The 20,812-nt window shown below is 37.1% G+C and overlaps 1 protein-coding gene and 1 long non-coding RNA gene across 2 annotated transcripts in view; one reads left to right on the plus strand and one right to left on the minus strand.

Moving 5' to 3' along the window:
* The window catches only part of KCND2 (potassium voltage-gated channel subfamily D member 2), a 476,314-nt gene that overhangs the window by 49,731 nt on the left and 405,771 nt on the right, over positions 1 to 20,812 (minus strand). The window lies entirely within an intron of this gene.
* On the plus strand, positions 13,262 to 16,973 carry LOC140850070 (uncharacterized). Its single transcript, XR_012132811.1, has 2 exons — positions 13,262 to 14,327; positions 15,010 to 16,973. It is a non-coding gene; the product is annotated as an uncharacterized lncRNA (long non-coding RNA).

Consider the following 20,812-nt stretch of genomic DNA (forward strand, 5'->3'; position numbering starts at 1 on the left):
CCCTGCCAAGTTGATTAAAATTGTTATCTTAACTTCTAAAACATCAATTTTTCTATTTTAAGTGCTCAAAAGTTTGCATGTTGAGAAGGGCCATGATGTGTTAATTATGATTTTTGTCATGGTTGTAATAGCATATCCAAATGGAATATTGACTTCAAACAAAGAAAAAACGAAGAGATAGCTTACTTATCTTGTCCTGATTTGGAAATAAAAATGTGGTTTGAAATTGAACAGGCTATCACTCTGTTTGCGATAATGTCTCCTATAGCTTCAGTAAGGCACAGTGCTGCCCAGGGGGAAAGAGTATGGATACTGATAACTTTGCAAATGTTCTTCTAAAACATTTTTTTTAAAGAAAAATGTTCTTTCCGAAAGTTTAATTAGCCTTACATGAATCTGCCAGATGAAGCTTCTCCCTTTCAAGTGGCTCATTATTTGCAGTAAATACATGTGATCAAAACATTTCCATTAAGAAAAAAACCCTCTTCTCACTGCCCAATGTTCATTACTATCCTATTCATCTTCTTTTCTTTAGAGAGACTTCATGAAAGATTAGTCTAAACTCTATACCCTCACGTTCATAAGGCTTTCCTGGTCTAATTATTCTTGACCAACACTGGTATTTGCCACTGGTTTTAATATCATACCCGAAGCTCCCTTGACTCTGCTTCCAGCAGAGTTCCTGTCCTAGATCTCCCAACTTAGTAGCCACCCCTTATTCTCAATTTCAATTTCAATTTTTTAGGTTAAGTGCAAGCTTTTAAAAAGTTAGTTCTGAAAATTAAGACATATCACTAACACTTAATGTCAGAATTGGTGAGGCCTTGACTTAAAACTGTGTACTGTGATTTCCTTTTAAGTAGATTTTCCTAAGTGAAACTTGTTAAATTTTTTGTTAACTAAATGTTTTTCTTTTGTTAACAAAAATATTTTTCCACAATGAAACAAAACAAAACAAAACAAAACAAAACAAAAACCCAACTTCTCACTTGGCTCTCTTCTTGTACCATGCCTAAAAAACATTGTTTTTCTTAGGATTCTGTCTGAGTTTCTTTCTCTCTCTTCACATACCACCTATTTTCTGATGACTCATGTTTGTACATTCTATTTTCTGAAATTTAGAGTTGTATTTCTGTAATTGTTAAAGAAAAATCCTCAAATCTAGGACTGAACTCACCCATCTTAAATGTCAAGCTGTTTCCTCCATCTTCTCCTCCGGCAGTATTCTCCCTTTTGAGTGAGAGCATCATTTTCCTTTCTATCTCTCTTGAACTTGGAAAACTCATTCATCCTTTAAGATAAATTTCAAGTATCATCTCTGCTTGGAAATTAATGGAGGTTTCCCCCTTCTGGGTCTGCTCTCTGACCCCATAACACCAAGGTCTTACTTCCGTTTTATACCCTGTGTTGTAATTATTAAATTACTTATGAATCATCCTCATTCCATTGTTAGTTCCTTTTGAGTTGGGCTTTGGGTTGTTTATCTTTGTGTCTTTAAATCTACTACAGTGCTTCATACAAATGAGGCCAAGAAATTCTTTTGAATAAATGAATAAATGTTTCCTCAATACTTGCAAATAGAGCCAGAGTTTGGATACATAATTCACTGAGATCATCCCATTTTTTCTTTGCTGGACCTTAATGATCTCCCATCTCAACTAGTCTTTTTGTATAAGTTAAATTCCCACTAATTTCAGAGACATTTTGCATAAAAGAAATACGTAGGAAAGAATTTCAAAAGAATCATAGTAGTACTTTCTTGTTTCTGCTTCTTTTGAGCCCAAAGAACACAACAGTTTTCTTGGTGGTAACAGAGAAATACATATCAGATTCCAGTACCAAATTCCTTTTACAGGGAAATTGTGATTAGGAATCTAGCCTACTTACTGTGTCTGACATTAGCATTCACTTTAAAATCTAGTCAATTAATCTATAGCCTGGTACCAGTAGGTATTCACTAAATATTTGTTGAGTGATTTTATGCATGAATGACTTCATTTATTATTTCAGGTGGAGATAGTATGTGGACTAGCTCGTAACTCACGGGAATCATGAATAATTATTGGTTACTGAGAGCATATTTGCCAGGCAGCCTTATAAGGAAGATTTGTTATTATTATTATTGTTGTTGTTGTTGTTGTTGTTGAACAAACTGGGAAACTGAGCCACAGAGAGGTTTAGTATATCATCTCAAATATTATCACAAGCAAGCAGTAGAAATGAAATGTAAGCTCAGCAGCCTGGCTGAGCGCATCACAGGCTTTAAGCAATCTTCAGTAGCTGTTCTGTGATAAACAAAGGGGCTCCAAATACATTTTCCAAGTAAGTTCATATAACCCAATATACTTCCTTAAAATATGAGAATTATGGGTAATCTAAATAATTATTCCTTGACATTTTTTCATGGCATAAATATAATGGCATTTAAAAATCGACTCCCACAATTGCATAAACAATAAATGAAAGCTCTTTATTTTTTTCTAAAATGTCCACTACTTTATTTGAGAGCAGTTGATACATGATGTTAAAAATAATTCTTCAATGTCAGGCCCTGCTGACTGTATTTCATTGTTCAGTGGCAGGCTACTTCCACTTTAACTATATTTCACAGCTTTGTTGATTGTTGTTCTTACCATTATCCTGTCATTAGCCTCTCAGCTTCTACTTTTCATTCTCTTACAGTTGGTCCACTGAGGTAGATCTATGGCTCCCTTACTCTTTTGCATTTTACATGCTCTCATGTTTTTATGAAACCTCTCTAAAGGGTAATCTGTATATCACTGCATGCATGACTTACAAATTAGAGTATAGAGGAAAAATTTATACTCTGCAAAAGCTGTTAAAACCTGTTTAGCATATCAGACTAGGGACTCTTTATATGAGGTATCTTGGTGTTCTTTTTAAATATCCTAGAGCTTTTCTTTAGCTTGTAAAACAAATAATTATAATAAAAAATTCTTCTCACACCCAGATAAATCTAAAAGGGAATTATTTTACCCATCTAGGGAGAAAAAAAATGTTAACTTTTTAGAGGTTGGCATTTTAAAATAAACACTGGAAAGATGCTTAGTTTAAGTAATGCAAAAATTATTGGTTGCAGTATAAAAACTTATCCTTTGATTAGTTTACTTCACAGTAATCTTGTATGAAAGGAGAAAACACATAAACCATATCTGTATTTAGAAGGCAAACTCACCCATTATTCAGTACTTAGGGAAGATTGATCCCCTGAATATATATATATACTCTCTTCCTATGGAAAATGATAACACTTCCAGTGATTCAGCAGTTCAAAGTTTTATAAAATAGAATATCAAGATTTTTTAAAGGATAATGTCATTATTTGCAAATGTCTATGATGCTAAGTTTTTCAAATATTTAAGTAATTATGTTTGCTTGATAATCTATAAGCATTTTACTTACTGGTCAAGCAAGACAGTTTAGAGTTTCCATTCAGTCCACACAATTTTGCAATATGGCCACTTAATATGGAAAAATGACCTAAGAGGTCACAATATACATCCATCAAAATAATACACATTGGGTTGGGGTCTTTGTAGACCACCCTTAATGAGCAGTGGGAATGGCTAAATTAAACTTGGCTTTGGAACTCAACAAAATGCTGATTTAGCTTTCAGCTCAGCCCAAATTTGTTTCTGCTGAGGAAAAAAATATATAGTGAAATGATTTTCTTTTACCTATTCAGTACCAACAAAGAATGTCTGCAAACTACATGGAAAATAACACCATATTGACTTGTCCAGGAAAAAATGAAACCAGGTTTTTCTAAAGGTAAATTACAATTTGAGTTAGGCAGTTTTATGGAACAGAAATGTTCTTAGGATAATGACATTTCTGGCTGGATGCCTTCTTTGATGCTCCCAGAAGTGGTTTCCATTGAAACATTAAATAAAAGGATTGATGTGACATGGAACTGTAGCCTGTGGTTCCCCCTTGTATAAGGATTAGTTGACTCTTTGATTTATTTTGGCATTCCATTTTACACCTCTTTTTACAATCCACTCATGGCCATGTAGTCAATCAATCAACCTCCATCTATAAACTACTCAGTGTTCTTCTACTTTGAGATACTCCGTATGTGTTCTGATTAATCTTATATCATCTCCAACTTTACTAAAAATAAATGAGTCAAGGGCTTTAAACGCAGAGGGGAGAGAAGTGGAGGCCTCGTGGGTAAGCTGAAGAAAATGAAATTTCCATTTCCACTGCTGTTTTTGTTATCATTAGCATCATCGGTAAATGTATTTATTAAGTTCACACATGGACTTGTCATTTTCTCATTATAGTTTCACTTGAAGGCATACACATTTGAGAATTTTTAAAAACATGCTAATTTAGACAGCCTTGTAAATAGATGGCACTGGGAAAATTGGATATTCACATGCAAAAGAATAAAACAGGACTTCTATCTTTCATCACTCACAAAAATTAACTTGAAATAGATCAAAGACTTAAATGTAAGACCTGAAAGTATAAAATGCCCAGAAGAAAACACAGGGGAAAACATCTTTGACATAGGTCTTGGCAATGACTTTTTGGATATGACACCTAAAACATGAAAAACAAAATAAAAAAACAAGCAAGTAGGAATGCATCAAACTACCAGCCTCTGTACAGCAAAAGAAATTATCAACAAAATGAAAAGGCAGTCAATGGTGTGAGAAAAAATATTTGCAAATCACACATCTGACAAGGGGTTAATATCCAAAATATGTAAGAAACTCATACAACTTGATAGCAAAAAAAAAACAAATAATCCAATTTAAAAATGGGCAAAGGACCTGAGCAGATATTTTTCCAAAGAAGATATTCAAATGGCCAGGGGACATATGAAAAGATACTCACATCACTAATCATTGGGGAAGTGCAAGTCAAAACCACAAGATATCACCTCACACCTGTTAGAATGACTATCATCAAAAAGACGCAAGTGCTGAGGTGATGTGGAGAAAAGGGAATTCTCGCGCGCATTGCTGCTGGGAATGTAAGTTGGTGCAGCCACTATGGAAAACACTACGGGGCCTCCAGAAGTTAAAAATGTAACTGCTGTGTGACCCAGTAACTCTACTGCTGGGTATGTATTAAAAGGAAATGAAATCCCTATGTTGAAGAGGTATCTTCACCATCATGTTCATTGCTTTGCACCATTCTTTACAATAGCCAGCCAGGACATGGAAATGATGTAAATGTCTACTGGTGGATGAAGAAAGAAAATGTGATCTATATATATATACATATATATTCAGCCATCAAAAGAAGCAAATCCTGCCATTGTAACAACATGGACAGACCTTGAAGGCATTATGCTAAGTGAAGTAAGTCAACAGGGAAAGACAAATGTTGTATCATCTCATTTATATGTGGATTCTAAAACAACAAAACTCCTAGAAACAGAGAACAGATTGGTGGTTGCCAGAGGCAGGGTATGGAGGGCTGGGAGATTTGGGTGAAGGAGTCAAAAGGTAGAAACTTCTAGCTGGAAGATAAATAAGTTCTGGGGATATAACGTATTGCACAGTGATTATAGTTAACAATGCTATATGGTATATTTGAAAGTTGCTAAGAAAGTAGGTCTTAAAAGTTCTCTTCACAAGGAAAAATATTTGTGACTATGTATGGTGATAGATGTTAACTAAACTGATTGTGGTAATCATTTCACAATGTATACATATATCAAATCATATTCCACGCCTTGGAAGTGTGCAGGTTGTATGTCAATTATATCTCAATAAAATTGGAAAAAAGGATTATTCTATTACAGTAATAATTTTAAATGTAAGTATTCAGGAGTAGTGCAGTTTACCCTTCTTTAAATTATCTCCACCTATGAATGAATATATATTTTCTTCATTATTTTTTTATCACTCTGACATCATCTACACATAAATGTTTGAGAGACTTGTATTTCTTTCTTTTTTTTAAATTAAGGTATTATTGATATACACTCTTATGAAGGTTTCACATGAAAAAACAATGTGCTTACTACATTCACCCATATTATCATGTCCCCCCATGCCCTGTTGCAGTCACTGCCCATCAGTGTAGTAAGATGCCACAGAGTCACTATTTGCCTTCTCTGTGCTACACTGTGAAAGACTTGTATTTCTAAGCAAAAAATGTTAATTAAACAATCTTCACTGGGGAAAAAAAAACATGCTAATTTAAACCTAGCCTAATTCTTCTTTTTCTTAAAAAGCAGCAGATAGTGTGGTAGACTATACCAGCACTCTCTCACAAAATATGTCTGGCATAAAGTGGAAAGTCTCACCATCTCATCAACAGAGAAGTCATAAAACATTACATTCAGCATATTTTCTATTGTCAAATATTCCCATCCTTATAATTAGAATGAAACACACTTTTCCTGCATGTGGTTGTTATTTCTTAAAATTAAAGTGAATCAATAAGGCAGAAAACTTCTGGGATATACACGGTTTGAACTGATATTTGTTTCTGTTTTTACTGCTCTAAAACGAAATTATGCTTCCTCAGGTGTTAAGCATCGTGGTACTCAATCATAGGTGACAAACTAAATCCCTGAGGAATTTGCACACTTTGTTGGGAAGTAAGAATTAGTTTCCAATGAGTGCTAAAATGTGATAGGGAGACCAAAAGTGCTATTGAAATTCCATGGGAAGAGATCAGATTTAAACTAGACCTTGAAGGTTAGGTAGGGTTTGAGAAAGAAGACAAGGATGCTAAATGGTACCCCCTTCAGCCTGGAGGAAAATCTTGAGCAAAGGTAGGCCCAGTAGAACATGGGCCAGTTGGTATAACTGCAAAGGTAGGTGGTTTGGGGAACACTGGTAATCTAGATTGCACATTAAAGTTGCATTTCATGGAGGTTTTCTTATTAGGAATAGTAACTCATGTGACTTCTGAGCATGCCCAATTCTGAGAATTAACTTCACTGTCATCAATTAATCAGCCTAGGACAAGGGCAAACAGAGCACATAGGCTTCTTGGTGGGTAGAAAATCATCATGAAATAGAATTGCGGTAGTCCTTTTAACTCATTTTAGATTTAGCCTTTTTCATAATTAGAGTCTGTGCAATATTATTATGGAAAAATTATCTATAGTTGTGCAGGGACAGAGGGCAGCTGAGCTTGGACTTGTCATTGTCTAGAACATGGCTTAGGTAGTAAGAGACAGTCATCCTCCAACTTGGGTCTGTATCTGGCCAATTCTTCTTGCAATGACATGGATGGATCTTGAGGGTGCATTATGTTAAGTGAAGAAAGGATTTTGAAGTCGTAATTATTTATTTATAGACTGTCCCTGACTTAATCCCAGACATCAGACTGTACAGTCTGTATGAACAGGACAACACTTTGTAAAGACCACCTGTGAAGACTGTTCCTAGGTAAAGGGGTGTCCAACATGAAGGGCTGTACCCTAAAATATCAAGCTGGGATGGGCCTTCCCTGCCAAAGTGTAAAGATAGGAGATGGAGACAAAGTTCTTCAAGTTTTGAGAAATGCAGACAATAATTGCATCAAGCTGGAGGCACTGGCACAAATGGGCTTGGGAAAGGAAGTATCGACATGGATTGCCAAGACTTGGATCTGAGAAATTCCTGGAAAATAGAGGATATCAATCTTGTCTCTTTTCAAATGTTTGCATTTTTATTTTCTTTCTGGCTTTTCTCATTCTTATTGCTATCCTTGTTGTCCCAGGATAGCAGGAAAGCGAGTCAGACACATGATCTTTAAACAGGAAAACGTTCTAGCTGCCCTTTGCCACTTGAGTCTCTGAGTCTCAGTTTTTTCTTCTGTAAAGGAGGAATGATAATTGTTTCTTCTTTGAGCCAATTAATTGAAGTAGCAAGTATAAAATAGCTAACAGAGCTAGACAGGCCATAAGCACATCTGTGAAGCTATTTTACTTCCCTACTTCTTTCCTTCATCCCCTCGTCCCCCACTTTCTCCTTCTCCCTCCCCTTCTTTCTGTTCTTTATTCCTGTCTATTGAAAAACTTTTTTAACCACTTCCCATTTGCTAAGTTCTGTGTTTGGCACTGAAGATTAATTGGTACCTTGAAGGGGGAAAATAATCCTGGCTCTCATCAGTTTACCATCTAATAAGAGAGACAAACATTAATCAAAGTAGGACAGAGAGAATGTAAAAAATTGTGTTAAGTATAAAGCAGAAGTACATGGTGGTATGAGAGTGAATAATAGTACTATTAATATCTTTTCCTTTTTCCAGTCTATAAGCATAAACACAAAAATAAACTATGCTGGAGTAGAACTCAGAAAATTAATAGAAAATGTATTTATGTATTGATGGATTGATAAATGTATGAATGTTGTTATTTCCATATTTTAACATTCTAGGATCAGGAAGTTTAGTAATAAATATTGAAAGCTAACATATTTCTATTTCATTATGCTTCATCAGCCTTTTCTTTTTTTATGAGTAGTTGTTTTAGTAGATTTTCATTGTTTTACTCTTCCTTTGATTAAATGAATAGGATTTCCTTTGTTCCTTTGGAGGAAAAATGTACTTTGGAGTTCAAAACAGTGGGTTGCCCCAAAACTCTATGTTCAACCCCATTACAGCCACTCAATAGAAAATAAAGCTTCTTCCCTCACAAGAGTTTCATGGTAATGAGCAGAGCTGAGGCAGCTTCACAGTACGGAATGCCCTGCAGGGGCTGAGGTCTCCCCCAGGCCCTGGGGCTTGGACAGAATAGAGAACTAAAGTCCCCATCTAAGTAAGAACTCTTGCCCTGGAGCAACAGAAGTCAGCAGTGACAAACAGCAAGACACTCACTTATTGGATAATAATTCTTTTCTGGTTAACCTTAGAGGGGATGGATTCTTTGTAGGGGGCCTTAGAGTCTTAGATTAACTTAAATAAAAATTAACTTTTTATTAAAGGACTGTGCCTGGGAACTCTCTTTTCCTCATATACCATACCTGCCAAGGCAGGGGGATTGGGTCCTGTCAGTGTGTTTATGTCACTAGATTACACAAACATAACCTAGTGTAACATTTCTCCTCATAGTAAGTGACTATTTTATGAACGAAACTGGACAAGAAAAATAAAATCAACTACCAAAAATCCATAATAGGGAATTTGGAGTTAACTGATTCCCAGAGCACCATCATGGGCATCATTTCAGAAGTCACCCTTAGGGGAGGTCAGATATGGTGACTGTTGACCTTCATGTAATACATGGCCTAAACACACACATCCCATGTGACTACACAAACACTTGTTATTTCTCTTCCCTGTACCCACCACCAAACAAGCAAAAGAAACATTTCTCCTGACTCCACTTCCTTCTCAAGCTACCTCCTTATCTCTCTCCTGTGTTCACTGAAAGTAACACAATCTCCAGTTCATCCCCTTTCATTGTATCTCTGTAACAGTCCAATTAGACTTTCTTCCTGCCACTTCACCCAACTGCTCCTTTGAAGGTCTTCTAAATTGCTCAATCCAAAGGTCAATTCACAGTGTTCATCTCACTGGCCTCATTCATAGCATTGACACAGTTGAGCACAAGCTCCTTCTTGAAACCTTTTCCTTCCTTGGCATTATGGTTCTCCTGGTTTTGTTCCTATTGATTGGCCTCTGCTTCTCAGTCTCCGTGTTGCCTCAACCCCTATGCACTGCAGTCACCTGGCTTTTATATTCATGCTTGCTCCCTTGGAGGTCCTATCTAGTGACCAGATTTCTAACATTTATACTCAGATGACACCAAATGTACACCTCCAGGCTTAGATTCCAGACTCACATATCTGACTGCCTGAGGGTCACATCCATTTGATGTGTAGTGAGCATCTCAACATTAACAGGTCAAAACTGCTCTCCTAATCCTCCCCTCTGATGCTGTCATTCCCTGTCATTCCTCAAGGTGCTCAGGCCGAAACCTGGACTTCTTTCTCTTACATTCACTGTCTGAGTATAAAGCAGTGTCAGAAGACCATGCCAACTAAACATTTGAAATATACTTACTGTCCAATCTTTTCTCTACATTTCCGTTGCCAGCACTCTGGTTCAAGCCCCCATCTTTCTCTCCTGGATTATAAGAATAGCCTCCTGGTTGGTCTCCCTGCCTCTGCCTTGTCCTTCATAGTCCAGTTTAGTCCAGTAGCCAGAGAGATCCTGATAGAGCAGCTGTTAGAAATGTTTTAGACCGTTACTCCTCTGCTTAAAACCCTGTGGGTGAGGGTTGTCTGATCTCACTGTGGATAAAACCAAAGCCATTGGGATGGTCTTGAAGGCCATACACTGTCTGGTACCCAGTCAATTCACTGACCTCGTTCCATACTGGCATCGTGGCCTCCTTGCTGTTCTTCACAGACCCCGGGCATGCTCTTGCCTCTGTGCTCTTACAATTGCCTGCAACTCTCTTTCCCTAGGTATCCAAGGCTGTAGCCTTTACTCAAATGCCATCTTCTCAATATGGATTTTCCTGACCACACTACTTAAAATTTCAATATCCACATCTTAACACTGTTTATATTCATTTTCTGTTTTCTTTTTCTCTATAGCCTGTATCACCCTCTAATATACTGTGCATTTAACTTATTTATTTTGCCCATACTTGTCCTTCCCCACACTAACGTTCAAGCTCCATGAAGGCAGAGGTTTCTGTCTGTTTTATTCACTGTTGTTGTCTATGGCTTGTAACAGTGCTTGGAACACAGAAGTGGTCAATAAATATTTCTCATTTGGATAAATGCAATTGTGGGAAGTAGAATTTATTATCTGTGACTCTGACATGGACCCTCGCCCTGCTTAATGTGTTTCTACTTTCCTCTTCCTATCTGCTTCTCATGCACAGTTCCAGTGTCCTGATCCACAGCAGGTAGGAGGGTAGGCAAAGATGATGGTGTAGGTGATGCAAACAGGATCATGTCACTGCAGCTCTGGTGGCTCTGCAAGTCTATGCAAGCCCCTGGTTCTTCCTGCTGCCCTGAGACCACCCATTCAGTGACACCTGGGAATAACTAACTGCTGAGTGTCAAAACCTCTCTGGAAATTATTTGTGGGTTTCTTTCCTTTCTTAAAGTATTACATGAAAAGATCATAAAATCATCTTTGTATGTAACATATGTGTATTTTTAAAATAATAAAACACATTTAAAGTCATTTTAAAGAAGGTATTTTTCTGCGCATCTTAAACTTCCATGATATATTAGTTCTTCGTGGACAAGCACCCGGGCACATACTTGTTTACTGAATGCTTGCGTGTCACTGAAAATAAACAGTATTTCCATTTTTTAATAAAAAATTTTCATTGAAAAAAGAAACATTTTCTAATGCCAGAATCTCACGGAAAGATTTGTGCTGTGATTTACATGGTGCCAAGAAGTTCTAGAGGTATCAGGTAGCAGGATCACTGATCGGACTAGAACTTCTGCACACTCCTCAGCAGATGCTAGAAGTGGACACTGAACTCTTCCACTCTCCTGCTTGGTACAGAGGACCAAGAATCCTGCTGCTTAGCCAAAGGATGCTCTGGGGCATTACTTAATGGAGAATATTCCCAAAATTAAAAAGTTGTTTAATCCCATGCCCTCGTTTTTTTTATTGGCCTTAAGGAGGAAAAACAGGGCTGTAAAATGAAGTCAATTTGCACGAATTCCATGCTGCAAAGAAGCATGTTATTGCAATTTTCAAATACATTGTCCAAGTAGATTTAAAGAGAAGGATAGTGATGATTTATGACCAAGTTTTCATATAAATCAAAATTGCAAAGCCAGAATATTGATCCAAAAATAAAATGAGGGGCAACCTGCATCATAAATTTTTATGATTTGGGATTTATTATATATATTTCAAGTAAATATTAGGTCCAAATTATACAGATGGTAACTTTGGACCCATACTCTTTATAGACAAAATATAGCAAACTGCAAAATTAGGTTATTGAGCTGGTAACATTTCAGTTCAAAGAGAAAATTAAACACCTCTTTCAGTGTATGTAACTGGGGCATCAACATTTTAAAAAGGAGTATTCAGGGTTTTTTTGTGCTATTATTCCTGTGATTCAAAATTGGTGACAAACAAAAAGAAAACAGTACCAGTGTTTCCTAGTATCTTGTGTGGTGCTTGTTGAATGTTTTTATCTTGTATGCTTTGCCACATTTTTTTGTCCAGAAAGTGAAAGTGCAATGACATATTGCACACAGACGACTGGTTTTTAGGCCCACTACTGAGCATTTTTAGCTCATTGTCCCATTTCTCATAAGGTAAGACTGTCGTACAGAGACCTCTATGTGTACCGTAACAGTGCTACAGTTCTCTAAAGCACCTGGAAGATGGCGGAGCAGCAGCGGGACCAGGTGGAGAGGACTGCTGTGTGGAGGCTGCGTGTGGATCCATCACATATGTAAAAATCTGTTTATTTGTTTTTTCATATTTGGGAACCGGCTATTGGCATACAGGAAGTCAGACGTCCCTTCCTTGTGGTCAGTCTTATAAAAAGAGATCTTTACAAAAAAGTATTTTCACAGCGGTGCAGGTAGCTCTATTTTTAAAATCATAACCAGGCTTGAGTCTTACTGTTCAAACTTTTTTCCTCGTGGATTATGTTATGGACTCAAGATGAAGTCTTGAAAGAAAGATTGAGGTGGATGGACATGGGTTTCAGAAGGTGAAGGACAAGGATAATGAATTGCTCATTGCTATATGATGCATACAATCCGTAGCATCTCCTAGGCCTGGGAAGACTTTCATCTACAGGGCAAGGTTTGGTAAATTATAGCCCAAGGGTGGATTCAGGAGCCTCACATTCTTGTATAGTCTGTGAGCTAAACAACATTCTTAATTTTTTAATGGCTGAAAAAAACCAAAAGAATATTTCAGGGAACATGAAAATGGTACAAAATTTAAATCTGTGTGCTTATAAATCAAGTCTTAGTAGAACTCACACATGCTCATTTGTCTATGTTCTGTGATTGCTGTCATGCAACAACAGCAGAATTGAGTAGTTTCAGCACAATGTATGGCCTACCAAGCTGGAACTGTTTACTATCTGGTGCTTTATAGAAAAAGTTGTGGACTCCTGGTATTATTTATCCAAGTCTTCCCTAAATTGACAGGTGGGTCCATTTTTCATATTAGATAAAAACTCAGAGATAAATATATCTGTTACATAGTATAGCGTTAGTTTTTGCAGCCCTAATTTTTAAGAAAGCCATATTAATCTTTGCACTTGTCTGAATCTGAGATTCAGGTATGTGTTCTCCACGTTGTAATAGGGGTTCAGACACATAGTCCAGACTAGAAGCTGAATGCTTTCCATATTTAACAATATTGATTTTGTCTGCCCTTATTTTACTATTAAAAGAACAAATAGCTGAAAGCTGAGGCTCAACAGCAAAAGAGATATTTTTGAAAGAAGGGAACTTCAGGATTTCCTAACTATAATGTATGTATGTGCCCTTACTGTTATGAAAACACTTTGGTTAGAATACTGCCTATTATGATTTACCATTTAATCATAATCTAGAATCCAGATATTCTTATGTGGGGGTCCAGAAATGCAATCATGTTTGATTTAAAGCACCTTCAGGCTACATCCCTCAGGGACTCATGTCTTGACCTTTACTAGAGACAAAGTTTTCTAACTGCTTTCTCCTTAATGTACAGGAGTGCGTGTGGGGAGGAGCGGGATGGTTCATCTTTTCAGTCTCTTGAATAAGGTCTCTGAGATCTAGGAATTCTTGCTTCTTTTCCCTTTTAAAAGGAGATTCTAATAGAACAAGCTCTGACCCCCAGGGGAGTGGGGAAGGAACAAGTTCTCTCTGCATCAGTGATAACACTTTTTACTTAGCAGGAAAGACTGTACAAAAAAAATTGGCTTGGTCAGAATGTTCCTTTAGCAACTGCTTTTTCAAAGAGCTTTCTCCCTTATATAGAAAAAATTATATTTTATCAGGATTCAAATAAAGCTTTAGGATAGAGATTAACTGTTTTTTGTGCCAGCAGATAAGGAGTTGACACCACATGTTGAATGAAACCAGACTGTGGTGACACATGGCTCAGGCAGCCAGTGTTGGCTACGCTCGAATATGGATACTTGTGTCATCAGCTGTGTGATCGTGCATTTGTCTCAGAGTTCCAAATTCCATCAGCTGACACTGCGGAGTCTGATATCATCATATCAGCTTCCTAGTGCCACAGTGTCCCACACGCACTGTCAGATGATGGTCTTTATACATGTGATCTGATGAGAAAGGAAGTATTGTGAGAACCTGGACAGACTTCTACATGAGTGTATATATTGGACCATGACAGGGTTAATGACTCTGAAGAATCCTCAGAGCTTATGTGACTTTAGAGATTAGGTAACTGCTCAGTTTTTACCTACCAGATCTGCAGGGGTGATCTTCCCTGTTTGGAAGGAGGGCGTCTCATCTTTCTCTCAGTCTTGGTTTAGACATACTCAGAGACCCTACCTTTATCGGCACTCCTCTGTGTCGCTGTCTCAGGGCCTTGCTGTGCACTGCTTTTGAGACTTAAGATCTCCTGTGAGGTCCACTACAGTCTGCCCAGACTAACTATCTGGAGACACGTAAGGTCTATCCAGAGTATGTAACTTCCTGGGTGGCTGAAAGTTGGCTTGTACCGCACAAACTCGGACTTCTTAAAAATGAAAGCTGGTGGGAATGAGGTGAAAAGTATTAGCCAATCTGCTACAGCTTTCATGCTAAGAGGGAAATTTACATACCCTGTTATATTGTAGAAGGGCTTCTTGTAATTTTTAAAAGTAAATCTCTACCTCCTTGAAAATAACTTCTATTTACATGTAGTTGCTTAAGCCACAAAGGCCCAAGGCAGTGAAATGCAGTGTGCTAAATTGAACTTCATGAAATGTGTTTTAGCAAAGATGAACTTGCTGTATTTGCAGAATCCAGGTGCAAGGCTACTCCATGCTAGCCTGCACACACTGTTCAATCCTTTGTACAGAATTAGGCCTGTCTTGACAGAGGCTTTCTGGTTAATCAGCAGTATCTTTTTTGCTTTTAGGTGATAATGAAGAACTCCATTTTCTTATTACAACTATTTTACCATATAAAACCTTTATTTGGAGATTGCCCCTGTTATCACAATAGCTCAAGTAAGAAGCCAGAGCAAGATTAAAAAAAGAAGAAAAAGGACAAGGGCGTTTTATACAAGCTGCAGTGGAATCATCTGTATTTACGCCACCGTTCCTACCATTACTCCGTCTGTATTTAAGCTTTCAGACCCCAGTTCTGCTGAATCTCTGAAGTGCTGTTTCCACTTCTAATTTATTTTTCTTCTTAAAGAAAACTCAGAGGGATTTAACTTCTTGATTATTCAGAGTTCTTATCCTCTATTTATCTTAAGTTTTGTCAGAACTCTTGTCAGAACTCTGCTCATCTGATCTGGTCATTGATTAGAGCATTAGCCTCAAATTTTCACATGCCTTAATCTTCTTTTCTCCAAGCATTTTATATCTTTACTATGTTATACATATTCAGGTTGTACATATATTAAATGCCAGTTCTGATATCATTTTAATGCTTTATTTATTCCTGTTGCTAAGTATCTCAGAACACAGAACTTCTCACATTTGTTTTGGGTGTTTGGCTTCTTGCACTGACTGTAAAGATGCTACCAGCATCTTTCCAATTAGTTCTCTTGCTGTCCCTTTTCACAGAGGATAAAGCACTTCTGACTTCCACTGACAGCTTTCAACCCTGTATCCTACAGAGTGCATGGGACCCTCATCGTTATTAGTGTGTCCTCTCGCTGACTTGTTTAGGCAATACCAACAGTACACTCATCCACAGTAAACTAAAGGTCAACCTCCATCATTTGCAGGGTCATCATCAGAGAAGGCAAATCAAACTGTAGGACTTTGTTTATTCATCAGACATGTACTGAATGACAGGCACTATGCTTGGTGCTAGGGTTAAAACTTGACTCAGATTGCAGGGAGAGGAAATAATTTCCTCAGCTTCTCTACTTCCAGGGTTAGTTAAAAGCCAGAATTTAATCAGAGTTTTCAGGTGAAAAATTGTGCTCCTATTCAATTCTGGTGGCAGATATTGATGCTTTCTTTTTCCACACTCATACCCCTTTCTTCTTTCCTAAGGAAGTCCAGTGTGGCTCAGTTATGGGCTAGTGTTTTTCTCTTAAAAAGTGGCATCCAGCCAGTGTTTTGTAAGATAAACCAATATGTGGTCTGTTAGTTATGGTAACCCCATTTGTTTCTGTCAGTGATTGGTTTACAGATGGGCAAGCAAAACATTTTTTGCCACCAGAATAGTTGGTGATCTGTTGCGATTCTCTGACATATGGGAAGAATTGCCCTTCTTCATTCATTTGGAAATTGTTCTACAAAGACATGATACTTATGGCTGCTGTAGTCATCTTAAAACCCTAAACGAAGATATCACCAATACATCAAATGAAGACAGAGCAGAAAAGGGGACAACATTATTAAGCGACCAAATCAACCCTGGAACTGCCTAACACCAGAGTTCTTATTAAAAGACACAATAAATGATTATTTCTTAAAGTACTCTTGCCTGGGCATTGCGCTACATGTAGCTAAAAAAATCTTAACTGATATACATTTCCCATTCAAATAATTCTGAGTTGTTGCTTCATTCCTGAAGCCTTTTCTCATCTTTAGCTGTACAATGTCTTTGTAAAAGAAAGAGTGTTTTATCTTGAAATAACGATTAAAATGGCTGATCAGTAGGACTAGTTTTTATACTATTAGTGGGGAGCTGAGATAATTTTTGGCTGATACCATGGAGGCTTTGCGCTTTTTGTGTTTGTTTGCATTTTTAGAAAGAACAGCACACTATAGGAATAAACCCACTTTATATTCTATTTCAGTTTACAACCCCAGATTTTAATTTCCTCTGTATTCTATCAATTAGGAAAAGTGACCATTACTGGAAATGTATCTGAAAGATTGCTGACTTTTAATTATTAAATGTCTTGATAATATACTTTACTGGGTGCAGTAACAGATGTATTATTGCTGTCATATTTGTGAATATTATCCTTTATTCTTTCACATATTTCTGAGGGAAATAATTGATGTAATGAAAACGATTTGCACTTAGAAAAAACATGCAGAAATCTTGTGAAATTATGTTTATGTTCCTTAACTTGGAAAAAAGGAAAATAAGGGAAGGTTACTATGGCATTAATGGAATGAATGGCTTCAAGTTATGATAACTTATGTTTTCACAAAGTAGGAGATGATATTTTTGAAAATGAGACAATAAGCCACAATTAAGGCTAATTTATATTCATTACATTAAGTAGGATTTTATCATTTGCTTTTAAACAGTATCTTTTCTAATATCTTTTCTATTGTCCTATTATCTACTTAAAGTGTAACTGTGCCTTTTTGGGAGTTTCATTTAATTATTTCTAAGTTAGTATTAGCTGCTTGATTAGCCTAATTGTGAGATAAATAAAATCCTTCCATGTGGACATTCAGTAAAGAATATTTGCAGGTATAGTATTAAAAATAATAATCTTTGCAATAAAACCAACATTCCAATATTCTATGTATTTTTTTCTCAGCAATACTGCTGATAAATGGGCTTCTTGACATTCAGTCATGAAAATGTGAATAGTTATGAGCAAAGGATGGAGAGAAATCATGAAGTGTAAAACTCATGTATGTACATATGACAGTTGAGTGGACAGAAGTTGGTATCTTCTATCAGTAGATGATAAAGTTGAGTAGAAAGAAGTTTAATGACTTTGTACTATAACCATAATGCTCACTCCTTTTCTAGAGGTGGCTACAGAAACTATTTATTTGTTACTGAAGCACTTTAAATATTTCTAACAGAACCATCACCAGGTACCAGGGCAGGTGAAGAACCGTGCTTCCAGAGCAGCTGTGTTAAGAGCATGATCACCCTGCTCCTCTGCCCCACTCCCCAGACTACCGAATCCTTCCTCACTGATGGTAACAGTATCGGGAAGCACTAGAGCTGGAAGGGATCTGACCATCCATGCCAGCCACCTCTGCACCCCTCCTCTCCTCTATCCCGGGAGGAGGAAGGTGAGGCACAGAGATCTAAGGTCCCTCAATTGTTGATAGCAGTGAAGTCCTGCGATTTCTAACTTGAGTCCAGGACTCTAAAACGAAGATTCCCTGCACAGTCTCAGCTCTTCCAGGGCCCTGCATCCCACTCAAATGCCAGTTTGAAATAAGTCTCCTTTGGAGAACTGCTTGTTTATATAGCTTGAAATGCTATATAAACAAGAATAAGTTGTTCAATACATGAAATTAATCTTAGTCCTTGGATGTGAACTATAGGATTTTATCTTAAAGCGCTAATGAGCATGGCACTACTGAGAGTCCAAAAGCCACACCAACACGTAGCATCATGTTGGCCTATCAGTCAGGGGCCACAGGCCCTTAGGGGACTTGATGCTTTGACCTAGTGTTTGGATGTGTATTAAATGTATCTGGATGACTTGTCATTGTCTTAGTCTAAAATTAAACTCATCACCATTCCCTAAAAACTTAGTTCTTCATTTCTTTATTCAACAAATATTTACTGAGTACTTTGTGTCAAGCAGTGCTCTAAAATGAAGAGGTTTTCACAGCAGTGGGTAAAACAAACAAACTCCCTTCTCTCAAAGAGCTTACACAGTATTGGATTACACTGAAAATAATTTAATATTGAATATAATGAAAGGCAGCAATAAAGACTTCAAATGAAGCAATATGAGTGGTTGAGAGGTGAGGACTGGGGAAAAATATGGACTGGGTGGCCCAAGAAGTTCTCCCTGACATGATATTTGATCAAGGATCCCCTTAGCATGTGTTATTTTGCCTTGTCATTTGCTTTATTCATTCATTAAGTATTTGTTATGTGTTTCCTGCTGTAAGACATGCCTCCTGGTATTATACCTGCTCAGGCAGTCCCAAGTGGTCGCTCTCACGGGGCTCAAAGTCCAGTACCAGAGATACACTGTGTTCATGTAGGAATAACTACACAAGGCAGGTAGTGGCGGATGTAGAAGAGAAATACTGGTAAAGTGCCAGGGAGGTCAGAGGAGGAAAGAAAATGAAGAAAATGCTCATTTGAATTGTCTTCCCAGCCACCTAGCTTATATCTCAGCTTCCTAGCACAGTGCCTTCTCTGCACCTTGCTTACATTAGGGAAGTCTGCTGCAGATGATGACTGCGTTCTCTGACTATTGTTTCTTCTGTCAGCTAGTGACTGCTCTCCTTTAAGCTGTCCTGTAAGAGACAAGTATTTACTTGTAAATGAATCACATCCAAAACAAAAATGCAACTTTTTTCTTTTAATTTTTTTATATATGACCACCCAAATTTAAACCACCTCAAACTTCCTCCTCTATCTTTATCTAACAGTAGTAGTCATATTTTGAAAAGATGACTCTGTGTCCCCCCATTAATCTGTGTAGGTATTAAGGGCACATGAGCAATGTATGCTTAATTGAGCAAGTGCGTAAATGAAAGGACTCCTCTGGGCATGGAGTTTATCATTATTGAAATCAGTTATGAAATGGAGAAAGTTTTAAGTTTTAAAAAGAACCTTTTAAAATGAATGTACAACTTGTCCTCAATGGCTAATTTTACTGGAGCAGTGGAACTTCTACTTCCAGAGCTTGGTTAGGCAGCCATTGTGTAAGCAGATTGAAAAAAATAATTAAAAGAACTAGAATAATCATGTGCATAAAATATGCTGTCTCTGCATTTAAATGCATGCCGGACTGTCTTCTTTTGTGATCCCTTTGGAATCCCAAGTGTCTCATTTCAAAAGGAATCATCCTGATTCCTCCTTCAGTCAGAAGATTAAACCATTTCAATTTTCTGAGGGAAGAAGCCCCCAAAGTCACATAGAAGTTTTTAATCTTGCCCTAATATAAGCTGAATTCTCCAAAATGCCTGCCTCTGAGGTAAACAGAATCCATTAAAAAGTAGTTATTAGGCCCTGTGAACAGAAAACAATATTAGAAGCCTAAAAATGATAGCTTTGGGGCAATGAAACTCATTGGAAGAAGAGTACAGAAGCAGAAACAGAAAAGGGAGAGGGATCCTTCAGCACCAAAAAAAGATTATGATGAAAAATATAACTAATTAGCATTTTCATTGTTTCTTTCGATAAGAATCTCAAGAAACTTTACGGGACAAGTAGGGTGATAAAATGAAGCCTCAGGGTAGGCTAACAGATGGAATAATATATACAGGATGGAAATATATACAAATATGGAAATTTCACTGTTTATGTAAGCTGTGGAAGTGCCTAATCATGTTTGCTGTATATATTCTCTACCACATTTAGTACTTTTGAAGGACTTAATGTTTAACAGCAATACACATTCTTTAGAAAGTACTGTCACCTTACAAAAATAACTCTAAAGTCAAGTACAGTGGGGTCAAGTTTCAGAAGTTACTATGTTGTGAACTAACACACACATATGTGTAAGAGTTCTAGGGAATAAGAATACATACACATATTTTTGTCGTACTAAGTCCTATGCAATTGAATGCAAACGGGAAATTCACCATACTTATTTAGGTGCTGGTATAAATGTAAGGGGTGTTCTTGTTAAGGTCAGATTCCCCTAACCATCCTGGAGTTAATGTTCAAGAATCATAATGAAGTTTAAAGTAACCCATGTTAACGGTGCACGTGTTCTGTTCAGATAAGGTTTATTTTCAATAAATGGAGTAAAGGATCAGCCTCTGTCTCAATTCATTAAAACCATCTATTATACCTGCTAGTCAACAAAAATGGCTCACAAATTAATGATTATATTTTCAATAAAATATATAGATGGAACACTG

Source organism: Manis javanica, chromosome 6, assembly GCF_040802235.1.
Source record: "Manis javanica isolate MJ-LG chromosome 6, MJ_LKY, whole genome shotgun sequence".
Taxonomy (NCBI): domain Eukaryota; kingdom Metazoa; phylum Chordata; class Mammalia; order Pholidota; family Manidae; genus Manis; species Manis javanica.